Below are 12,942 nucleotides of genomic sequence, written 5' to 3'. Positions count from 1 at the left end.
GTTAGAGAGGAGCTGGTGGTCACTTGTTGGTTCTGCTTCACTGTGGTCACTTTCCTCATAAGCTGGAGTCAACATGACGGTATCCGTCTCCACCTTCAGTACAAGCTGCTCTCCCTCCCGACTGGTGCAGAGTTCCTCCTGTTCCTCTTTAATCTCTGGAGGCTCTGGGTCCTCTTGGTCCAGACTGGAGTTCCTCTCCTGGTTACAGAGCTGCTGGTCAGCCAGAACCTCCTCCTCCTTACAGACATGTTGCTGTGGGAGCTCTGGAGGGACACGCAACAAAAGACAGACAATATTTAATCAACCAGTCAAACTTTATTTATCCTCCAGAGATCATTGAGAGGCAACCCTCATTTACAAGGGCACCGAGGCCCACAGAACAAAGGCCGAATAACAACAAGCAGAAATACTCAGAAAGTTTCAATAGCTTCCAGGCAGGGTTTAAAATTTGCACCCACCACTCGCCAAATGCACATAAAAGTATGTTTTGGTGACTAAAATATATAGGTCACACGCCATTGGTAGGCTGCTGAAATGGGCCGACTTTGCTATGTAACTTTCAACATAAATGCCAAACAGTAAAAAGACAGTTTACAGCTACAGCAGATCGACTGATTGCTGTCCACCGCCATTCAACATTTGAAAATGTATCAGGTTGTCTTGACGGGGAAGACGTAGAGAAAGAAGAAGACGTTAAAACCGAAGAGATTAGGTCAAAGATGTGGCCACACATTGGGGGTGTAAAACCACCCGAAGAGAGACGGCAGGAGGAGAGCTGTGGAGGAATACAGCCAAAAAGAAAATTTAACAAAAAGTGGCGGTTCAATGATATGGGGGTGAGGAGAGAGTGGTTGGTGTACAACGGCAGTAAAGCCATAAAGTGCAACGTCTGTCAACGGTACCCGGTCAACCGTTCTTGCTCGTTTGTCATCGGCACAATGAAACTAGAATCTGATTTGGATCACTTGAGATCAAAAACTCACAAAAGTGCAACACAGATTTCCATGACAGCAGCTGGATCCATCGCAACTACGGCAACGGTGCAGGCACTCACGGCGATGACCGAGGCCACTGTCAGACATCGTGTGGATGTGTCAGTAGGTACTCAAATTTACTCATGTCCTCTTCAGATGATTCGTGTTAACGTCTGCCCATTTTTCCTGTGTTACAGCTTTTCTTTGGAGTTCTCAGATGATGTGAGTGTCTAAATTAGGGGTGTCAAACGTACGGCCCGCGGACCTGCCAGAAGGTCTAATACGGCACATGGGATGAGTCACAGTACTTTGACACACCTGGTCTAAGGGCAGAGGATGTTGTTATGATGCCATGTATGTTTTTTTTTTCAATTTCAGTCGATGTGATTGCAACTGATCATCATGCCCTTGTTATCTTTATTTCTCAGATTGGATGAACAAAAGGGTATTCAAGTGGGTGGGTCATACAGGAATCCTGTAGAGGCAAGGGTGTTTCTTCATTACATTGCACAAATGGAAAGACTGAAGTTATGGGATGGGCTCAAAGCAGCCAGCCATTGGTATAATGACAGATGGATTAACTGACAGCTCTGTTAAAGAGGGGGAGATGGTGTACGACAGAACATGTGTGGCAGGCACAGTGGAGACAGCGTTCGTAGGCATAACCGCAGTACAGAAGGCTGATGCAGAGAACATCACCACTGCTATCAAGGGGATAATGGAGTCCGTGCACTGTGACTGGGAGGACAAGGTGGTTACCATCTCCACAGACTGTGCAGCAGTGATGGTAGGAGCCAGGAGTGGTGTTGTCTCATGCCTCAAGGAAAAGACACCCTATATTGTTGGAGTCCAATATGGCACACAGACTTGAGCTCAGTTTCAAAGATGCAATCAAGAGCATCAGCCTATCCAACGAGTTGTGGAACTGCTGTCAGGGCTGTACACGTTCTATCATGCGAGTCCTCTTAATCGTGCTAACCTGGTCAAGAGTTACAAAGATTCAGGAATGACCCCTCTCATGCCAACAAGGTTTGGAGGCACCAGATGGCTGGGTCACCTCTCCAGAGCAGTTGATCATTTCCTGCGAGGATATCGAGTAGGGCTGGGCGATTATGCTAAAAATAATAATCACGATTATTTTGATTGATATTGAAATCACGATTAATAAACACGATTATTCACTGATTTCAAACAAAGGATTTATTGAGCCACCAAAACTCAACTTTAAAAATAACTTTTAGAAAAACAACCAGATAGATTAGTAACAAGTAAAAAAGTAAATGATAATAATATTTGTATGTTTGCGTGATGGCAACACGTACCGCTTGTCCAAAATCTTGACCAGTGTCTTGAAGCCTGGGTTGCTAACTGTACTGATAGGGCACATGTCCTCAGCTAGCATGAATGTCACAGCCTCCGTTATCTCTCGCTGTCGCCGGGAGCCGGTGGGATATGGAGCGGCATTGTAAAGAGTGTCCTCAATGGAGGACTGTGTTGCGGTGGCGGTGGCTGAAGTTGATGCTCTTGCACTTTTTTGGGTCTTTTGCTCCTTCAGTACTTTGTCATAGACCACTTTATGGTTAAATAAATGTGTCGTGTTGCCCTGGGGTGCAGACACGACGGTGTGACAGACTTTGCAAACAATCTCCTTCTGCTCCACGTCCAACGATTTGAAGCCAAAATGTCTCCAAATGACCGAAGTCACCTACCTTTCTTTTCAACTAAAGTCTCAGGCTGCTTTTCTGCCATGTTCTCAATCTCTCGTTCCACAATTGATCCACACACTCACTGCTGCAGCTGCAGGCGACACAGGTGCGTTCACTGTGCTTTTACAGCGCAGTAATTTGCATACACGACGTGCGGCGGCACGTTAATCGTTTTTCTTCGATTACAGTGTTTTCATGATCGTGAGAATCCAAAATCGAAATCGCGATCAAAATTCGATTGATCGCCCAGCCCTAATATCGAGCCATTGTTCAACTTCTCGACCAGGTTAGCCTCTCAATTTTAAAATGTATTCTGATAAAATCACACATACTGTATTGACCCGAATATAGGATGACCCTGTCAAATTGTGTCTGAGGAAGACATTTACCTCATCAGGGAATGCGTCTCATATGGTTGTGCCTTCTACATGGCAGAGAGGCAGGAAAAATGTGCTGTTTAGTTCATATGTTTGGTGATTGTCTATGTTGTGTATAGTTAGCAATTAAATGGTGCATCCACCTGTGGTTTGAGGTAGGCAAGTGCACGTATGTCATTTACACATGCCGATTTCTGTATGAGATATTGAAAATTAAATTACAAGAAAATATACAATCACACAAAGAAATGTTGATTTCTAAGAATCTGCAGGACACACACTCACACGCACACATGCCTGTTTTCCCGCAGGTCTTGCAAAGGAAAGGCTTCTCACCGGTGTGGATTCTCACGAGATGACTCAGAGAATGTTTTCCCATACGTTTCACAAGAATATGGCCTCTCACCTGTGTGGGTTTTCATACGAAAGATTAACTATGACACCTGAAATCTTTCCCACATGTTTTGCAAGAATACTCTCACCTGTGTGGGTTTTGAGGTGTGCATTCAATTGGGTTTTAATCCTAACCCTTAAGACATGCAGAACAACCACAGAGCCACTACTGCACTAATTATGAAAGAAAATATTTTTATATCAAATTAGACAGCAGAAGCTGGGCTACAATGTGTAAAAAAAAAAATTATATGACCAAACACTACTTAAATATACAACTTCATGAATTACCACAACCCTAACCCAAGAATGTTGGCTTGGGGCTTAAAAGGTTAAACTTAAAAGCCTTTCCACATGTGTCACATTTGAAAGACTTTTTACCTGGATGAGTTTGAGCTGTGTGACATCTTTTCTTTTTCTTCGGCTCTCCATCTCCAGCTGATCCTGAGTCTCCATGTTTTCCTCCTTTCTGGTCTGGGCTCTCAGCTACATGAGAGTTGTTAGAGAGGAGCTGGTGGTCACTTGTTGGTTCTGCTTCACTGTGGTCACTTTCCTCATAAGCTGGAGTCAACATGACGGTATCCGTCTCCACCTTCAGTACAAGCTGCTCTCCCTCCCGACTGGTGCAGAGTTCCTCCTGTTCCTCTTTAATCTCTGGAGGCTCTGGGTCCTCTTGGTCCAGACTGGAGTTCCTCTCCTGGTTACAGAGCTGCTGGTCAGCCAGAACCTCCTCCTCCTTACAGACATGTTGCTGTGGGAGCTCTGGAGGGACACACAACAAAAGACAGACAATATTTAATCAACCAATCAACCTTTATTTACCCTCCAGAGATCATTGAGAGGCAACCCTCATTTACAAGGGCATCGAAGCCCACAGAACAAAGGCCGAATAACAACAAGTAGAAATACTCAGAAAGTTTCAATAGTTTCCATCTCATGTGACCCACTGACTCCAAACCGATGCCGAAATGTCTTCCTAACAGGTTGAATGAGACACACCTCTTTCTGTTGAGTTTTAGAGCTCCTCACATGTTTCGGAACGTTTTGTGTGTAAAATCATCATTTTCTGAGCGGAGTTTCGCCGCGGTCTTCTATAGAACGGAGCCCAGCCGTGCAGCGGACACTCAGAACCTCCGGAGTCCCGGAGTGGAATGAACCAAAACGAGGGAAACACTCGTATGTTCGCTCCATGTAGTGAAACGTGGCTGCGATGCATATGTCCCCCTCTGTGGCCACTCCAGGGCTCTGAACATTAGTGTTATTAAAATAAGAAACTTTTACTCACCTATCCTGTGTAACTTTACTTGGGGTTTCCAGCAGATATCCAGCATGACGCGCTGCCGATCGATCTCTTCCTCGTACTGGACGATAGTTGTTTTAAAAACTCTGAATATTTCTTCAGCAGCAGCAGTTAGTCGCTCGTTGACAAACTCTCTCAAACTCTCAACTGAACTCATTGTTCTTTAATTACTCATTCAATAATGAGCTGCGCTGTGACTCAGTACCGTCTTCACTTCATTCATTACACACAGCCAGCTAATGCTGCTAGCTGCTACTGTTTACTTCTGTTACCTCGGGTGATCTGAAGATCAGACAGAGCCGCTACAAACCACGCCCCCTACAAAACACGCCCATACGACACTACGGTGGCTGTGGAGGTCCAGAGCACTTAGACGGCAAACAGGAAGGAAACAACTTTAACAACTTTAACGGTTGATTCAATGCAAACAATGCGCTTGAAACAATAAATGAATACAAGAATATAAAGTAATGTAATTAAAAAGATTATAAAGGACTGATAGAAATGTCAGGACAGGAAGCGACAGAGGAAGATGAAGGTGAAGAAGGCTACAGGTCCAGATGGGATCAGCTCCAGGCTCCTCAGGTTCTGCACAGACCAGCTGTGCAGGACCTGAGGAATATATGTTCAACCTGAGCCTGAAACTGGGGTTAGGATTAGCACCAAGATGTTTAATTCATCAACATCTTGACTAACATCAACTTTTTCCATTTCCTTATCATTAATCTGCTTACAGAATTTGTCTCCTTGTACTTGGCAATGATGCAATGTAAAGTGGTTCTAGACACTGTGAAACACTTGGAAATAGCAGTATAGCCTTCCCCCTTATTATGAGCCTCCATGATCTTCTTTCTGAGCTCAAGACTGATTTCCTTTGTCTTTGGCATGGTGAGTAAAAGTAGTCCCTCTCAATAATGTGAACAAGTGCCTTGTTCCTAGGAGCCCCTTTGTGCTGATTGAAGGCTCAGGTGTTGTCAGGAAGCCAGCTGACTGCACAGGTGTGTTTTGAAAGCAAAAAAATCACGAGGTCTAACATTTTTGACTATATTTGATATAAAGCATTCCTAAAACTGTATTTCATATTCCAAAATATACCAAAAGCGACTAAATAGCACTAGTGAATATTTGATTATATCAAGTTTTATCAATTCTGCAATCAATGGGAAGAATTTTATGAAAATGTTCCATAATTCCTGGTGGCTAATAATGTTGACCTCAACTGTACATGGAAGCTACAGTAAAATCTACAAGTTTTTAACATATACAGTAACTGTTTATATAAAAGCAGGACAGGAGGAGCGATAATAAGTGGGACACATGAGAGCGATTAACTCGACTTTTTAATCATCATGTTAACAAATATGGACAAATCAGCATGAAGATAGACACAAACATATTTTGACATCTTCTCAAGGGGAAATTGTTCACATTCAGCATCAGCTCATCAATTCTCCTGTGTATATTGATCCTCTGAGGATTCTTCAAGTAGCTCATTTAAAGTTAAAGTTCTGCAATTATGCATGAAACACTAGAACTGAACCACCTCCAACATATCACTCACTGGTGACGGTGGCAGAAAGGAGGACACTGGACAAACTGCTGGGCATTATTGACAATGCCAGCAATCCCCTGCACACCGTCATCATCAACCAGAGGAGCCTGTTCAGTGGAAGGCTGCTCCTTCCCAAGTGCAGGACCAACAGACTCAAGAACTCCTTTGTCCCGACATGGCCACAGATATTACAGAGAGGTAATTCAATTAATTGCTCTGGATAACCAGCTCATCTCCGTGGTAGAGGATCAGGGTTTTTGAATCCCCGGTATGCCCTTATCACCTCGACATTACACCACATTGACTCCACTTTCGAGTTACAATGTGCCGTAGGCGCACTAGTTTCGTGGGTCTCGTACAGCAGAGCATGTTAAACAGCCGATACAGGAGATGCTGAACGCTGTGAAATAGACAAGCAACACGTCCACGTCATTTAACATCACAACGTAAGGAATATGAAAAAAGCAGTGATGATATGGAGGCACCAAGCGTGTGCTGCGTCTCACACACTTCAGCTGCTGTACACGAGGGTCTGCTGTCACAGTGCAGCGTCACACTCACCTGCTAACACAAGGAAGGTGGAGGACAATACTGTAATAGCATATGCAGAATAAGACAGAACCGTATGAAAGTATAGACTTTGTTTCAACAAAATAAAAAAAATATAAAGGAACAGCTTGGGTGCAGGTACTTTTTTTCTTAATGCAGCTGTATTATCCAGGAAAATATTAGTTCAGGGAGTTTATTGTTTACTGTTTGTTGTTTTACTTCCTATATTTAGTTTTGTACCTCCGTTTTTCTACTTGTAGGCTGCTGGAAATCCAATTTCGTTGCGGGAATCATCCCAAAAGGATCAATAAAGAGAAGTCTAAGTCTAAGTCTATACTTTGGAAATACAAGGCTACTCGCCTGTACGTGTCATCAAATGTCTCGTCGAAGCAGACTGATCAGACAAACTTTCCCCAGGCAAAACTATGGTTTCTCACCTGTGTGAGTTCTCATGTGAGCTGTTAAGTTACTGGTTTGATAAAAACTCCTCCCACATATTTGGCAAGTAAGCGGTTTCTCATCTGTGTGAGTTCTCATGTGACGTATTAAGTTACTGGTTTGGTTAAAAGTCTTCCCACATGTTTTGCAAGTAAACGGTTTCTCACCTGTGTGAGTTCTCATGTGAACTGTTAAGTTACTGGTTTGATTAAAAGTCTTCCCACATGTTTTGCAAGTAAACGGTTTCTCATCTGTGTGAGTTCTCACGTGACGTGTCAAGCCACTGGTTTGGTTAAAAGTCTTCCCACATATTTGGCAAGTAAACGGCTTCTCATCTGTGTGAGTTCTCATGTGAACTGTTAAGTTACTTTTTATATTAAAAGTCTTCCCACATGTTTGACAAGAATACGGCTTCTCACCTGTGTGAGTTCTCATGTGGACTTTCAAACCAGATGAATCAGAGAATGTTTTCCCACAGGTGTTGCAAGAATACGGCTTCTCACCTGTGTGGATTCTCATGTGAGCTGTTAAGGCACTGTCATGTGTGAAAGCTTTCCCACATATTTTGCAAGAATACGGCTTCTCACCTGTGTGGATTCTCGTATGTTTTTCTAAGTCACCCCAAGACCTGAAAGCCTTCCCACATGTTTTGCAGGAATATGGTTTCTCACCTGTGTGAGTTCTCATGTGACTTTTTAAACCAGATGAATCGGAGAATGTTTTCCCACAGGTGTTGCAAGAATACGGCTTCTCACCTGTGTGGATTCTCGTATGTTTTTGTAAGTCACCACAAAACCTGAAAGTCTTCCCACATGTGTTGCAAGAATACGGCTTCTCGCCTGTGTGGATTCTCAGGTGTGAATTCAATTGGGACTTAGACTTAAAAGTCTTTCCACATGTGTCACATTTAAAGGACTTTTCACCTGGGTGAGTGTTATGTTGAATGTCTGATGAGTTTTTTGCATAATCACTGTAAGTTTTGCTTCTGTGATGTCTGTTCTGTTGCTTCTGCTCTCCATCTCCAGCTGATCCTGAGTCTCCATGTTCTCCTCCTTTCTGGTCTGGGCTCTCAGCTACATGAGAGTTGTTAGAGAGGAGCTGGTGGTCACTTGTTGGTTCTGCTTCACTGTGGTCACTTTCCTCATAAGCTGGAGTCAACATGACGGTATCCGTCTCCACCTTCAGTACAAGCTGCTCTCCCTCCCGACTGGTGCAGAGTTCCTCCTGTTCCTCTTTAATCTCTGGAGGCTCTGGGTCCTCTTGGTCCAGACTGGAGTTCCTCTCCTGGTTACAGAGCTGCTGGTCAGCCAGAACCTCCTCCTCCTTACAGACATGTTGCTGTGGGAGCTCTGGAGGGACACACAACAAAAGACAGACAATATATTGCTTATAAATCAGTCCTCTTTGCTTTCAAGATAAAAAAGTTTTGCTTGCAAATCAGTCCTCTTTGCTTGCAAATTCTAAACTTTTGCTTGCAAATTCAACTGTACTTGATGGGCGGGGCCTACGCTGGTGGATGAGAGAAGAGTTTCTATTGGTTGACATGACCCTGGCTCCAGCACCAGCTACGTCCTCCGCATTCCCTTGTGCTGTGCTGCTTGGAGGCAAGCTTGTCGCTCTTGAAACGTTTCCCATGAGTAATGAATTGCGCTATATATCGTTGGCTACTGCCTGCCGTACATTCACAACAACAACAACAACAACAGGTAATGTATAATAATGCCCTGCTGCTGCAAGCACACTGATTAGCAGCAACATGGTTGTCTCTGCTAGTCACGGCCTGAGCAGAGAACCCTGACCGTGGATTAGGCCACTAAACTACCGCTGAACGCGGTGCCAGTTTCCACTGTGTAGTGGCAGAGGCGGGGCTTCCATGGCCATGTAATCTGATTGGCCACCTGTGTGCCCCCCCAATGGTCATTGACTCGGGGTAATGTCAGTCATTGCACTAAAGCTCTTTACCGACACTGCATGTTAAAACGGAAGCAAAGCTGAAACCTTGTGTGAGTAGACTGTGTTAAGAACTTATGAAGGCTTTTATTTTGGAAAAAAGACAAAGGAAGTGGCTCCACGGCTGCTAATGAACTCATGTAACTTCACCAGTGACGGACTTTTTCTCAAAGTGATACTGCAGTTTCACCAAGTGAAGGTAAGAACAGAACTCTACATGTTCTTTAACACGTTCACAACAATGTTTTGCTAACTTTTGTTCCATTTGGGTCTAATTTGGTAATATGGTTCAGTTAGCATTGGAAACAGTTCTTGTGTGTCTCTCCACTGTTTCAATAACGTTAGCAATTAGCATCCGTTGTATGTCTGGCGTTTTGTGACATGAATTAACAGTCAACAACAGAGTATCTTATCAATGTTGCCACTGTGATGTTGGTACAGTACAAATAACATTTTGCTTTTCATTGTGTTTGTGGACACGTTTTGAATGTAGACTACACAGTATGAAACGGAGGCAGGGAGATATCTCCAGTTACTTCACAAAGAGGAAAATTAGCAGGCAGAGTGCAGATGACCAGCAGGAGTGTGAGAGTAGTCAAGCTGAACGCAGCCAGGCAGCTGACACAGGCGTACATCTCCAGGGCCAGACCAGCACTCATGGACCTCCAGGTGAAAATGCAGGTATTAGGGAAATGCTTTAAAACGTGTAATGTGGTGTTCTGCATGATTTTACAGTTATTCAGTGAATGAAGCAATTTTAATACCTCCTTTTAATCACAGTACTAAACTGGCACTATGCACTAAAAATTGTGTTTTTAAATATTTGCAATTCATGCTATTTATTATTAAAAAACAATCATGTATGTTCTGTTAAAAATAGAATTATGGAAGTGTTGACTGTGTCAATCAATACTTTTAGATGCACAAAAGGAGAGGACTGCCCCGGTGATGATGATGCTGAGTCAGTTAGCAGCTCCAGCACCAACAGGAACCTCCCAGTTCATCCTACTTTTGCCACACCGAAAGGTCCCCATCGTAGAGGTGGAATATTTATTAAAAATACTATTAACCTATCACCAGTAACATGTGAATTACTCTTTTGTATTACGTGCCTGCTGAAATGTAGTTGTCCCTTAATATATTTAAAGGATCAAGCTTGACAATCTAAATGTAACTTTGGAGTTGTCATTGCTTAATGAACCAACTCAACGTTTTAAAAGTTAAATAAAATGTGAAACATCTGTAGGAACACAAGCTTTGTCTCTGCATCTTAAGGTGGTCTCATTTCAACCATGATTACCTTTAACCCAAATCAACTCCTTTTTCCAGCATATGGGACTGAAAGTCCCCATTTCCTGGCCTGGCAAATCCTCTCCTCTCCACAAAGTGAGAGAATGTTGTTTATCTTGCTATAAACAGATCACCAGAGATCTTCTTTGTAATTTACAACGACTAAAGCACATCTGGTCTGTTCCTCTTCCTCCAAAGAAGATGAACCCCTGTTCCTCAGGTCAAACAAGGTCAAGCCCGATGGAGTTTTCTTTGGTCACACCAAAAGGAAGAAGGACTGGTTTCTAACATAGATGTGGTGATTTAAGATGTTTTTCTAATCTACGTGTCTCTTCCTCTGGAACATTCTCCAGTGGGGGAAGGCTTAATGGGAAACCTAATCTGTGTGTTCTTCTCCTCACATGTCCAACTGTTATTTACGACCGTTGTTGTTCCTGGGTCTGACATACCATTCCCCCCTTTCAGTCTTCTGTTCTCACCCAAAAGTCCTAAATAACAAATAAACTACATCTCAATTTCTTAAATTTAACGGATCCCGAACTAAGGGGGGTAAACACATCCTACATCAAGAAAAAATGGGAAAGTGAGGGAAACTTCGTATTAACAACAGAGGAATGGGAAAACTTGCATCAAAAGCAATGGAAATCAACTAACTCACTGTCTTGGAGAGAGTTTAATTGGAAAAATATGATCAGATATTTTATAACACCAGTTCAGCAGTCCAGGCTGAGGCAGGCAGCATGCTGGAGAGGTTGTGGGGCTCAGAAAGCAAATCATTATCATGTGTTTTGGGACTGCATTGGGATTGCCCACTACTGGGAGACAGTCAGAGATAGTATGGAAAAAGTTCTGAAAGTTAAGATTGACTCCTGCTTCCAGGTCTTGTACTTAGGCATGATGCCACAACAGATTCTCGGCTTCTCCAAGGCTTACTTGTTCAGAGTCATGTTGGTCGCCAGTAAAAAAGCCATCACCAAAAAATGGCTAAGCCAAGGTTCACCCACTTTAACTGACTGGTTTAATGTGATGCATGATATTTTTGTAATGGAAAAATTAACATTTTTTTTGAGACTCAAGACAGACGCATTTAATAAATGCTGGAAAGGATGGATTGACTTTATTAACCCATATAGAGCGGACTTCACGTAAAAGAGTCATTAGCACTGTAACTCCACCTGGCTCTCCACTACACAGACTCTTTGTTTTTTTGGATTTGTTTTGTGTTGTAATCTGTTAGTTTTTTTTGTTTGTTTGTTTTTTTGTCTTGTTTTTTTGTCTTTGTCTCCAATGTTTTCTTTTGTTTTAAAAACAAAAATGTACAGTGCAAGAAGCATGTCCTGTTGACTTTTATTTCTTCAATAAAAATAAAATATAAAAAAAAAAAAAATTTAACGGATCCCGAAATAGAAAAATCTGTCATTCAACAGATCTTTCTTATGTTATTGTGAAGCCCAAATGAAGTTTATTACTCAATAAGTTTGAGGTCAACAGAAATTCCCTCCCCTTTGTCGATGGAGGAGAGATTTGAAGATCATCATTCCTTGTGTAATACTTGTATTATTTACCAGTTAAATGTCTGATATGTTTTGTTAAAGATAGAACTACAAGGAATATGTATAAGTCCTTGGTTCTACTGTGTATTGTATACTTTATTGTCATATGTTGTATACTTAAGTGCTTCATGTCTTAATCAGGTTATAATTCTTGTGAATGACAAATGATCATTATCATGTTGCATCTTTTCACAAAGGCAAAAATTAGACTTTTAAGATGGTGAAGTTTTGGGAAGGTTAAAACACGATTTCAAAATGTTAAATACAATAGTATAGTTAGATTAACTTTTGGGAGCCTCAACTCAGATCACAGGAGGTGTGACACTGTCAGCCAGCCCCTGCTACAGGTCATAAAAACAGACACTCTCCCCTTCTCATGCACTACTTCTCTCTTTTTTTCTCCGGACACGCTCTCTCTCCCTGTCCTCTTCTCCCCCTGCCTCTCCTTCTTCTCTTCTCTTCTCTTCTTTGTTTTTCATTTTTATTTTATTTTTATTTTTAAAGTAATCTTTACTTTTATTTTTGCAACAAGCTAAGACAAGCGAATTTAATCCCTACTTAAAGTATTTACTTTTATTCAAGTTTTAATAGAACAAATTCTTTTCTTTTTGATTTTATACTGTTAAAGTATCACCGCCTGATTCAGAAGAAGTTGAATTCGTTTCAGAATCAGAACTTGAGTACCACTATTTGAAACCACCAACAAAAGTCTTTTTCAAGACTGTGATCATCTGATGAAGAACGTTGCAGTTCATCGTCTGCCTCAGAAGCCTTGCAAAGAGTCTCCAACGAAAAGAGACTTTGTGTGCTCCCAGCTGAGATCAACTCTGCCCCCAGCGCTCCCAAGGCGGAAAAACCCG

This window comes from Sparus aurata, chromosome 12 (assembly GCF_900880675.1).
Source record: "Sparus aurata chromosome 12, fSpaAur1.1, whole genome shotgun sequence".
NCBI lineage: Eukaryota > Metazoa > Chordata > Actinopteri > Spariformes > Sparidae > Sparus > Sparus aurata.
Note: the sequence above shows the minus strand (reverse complement) of the source record.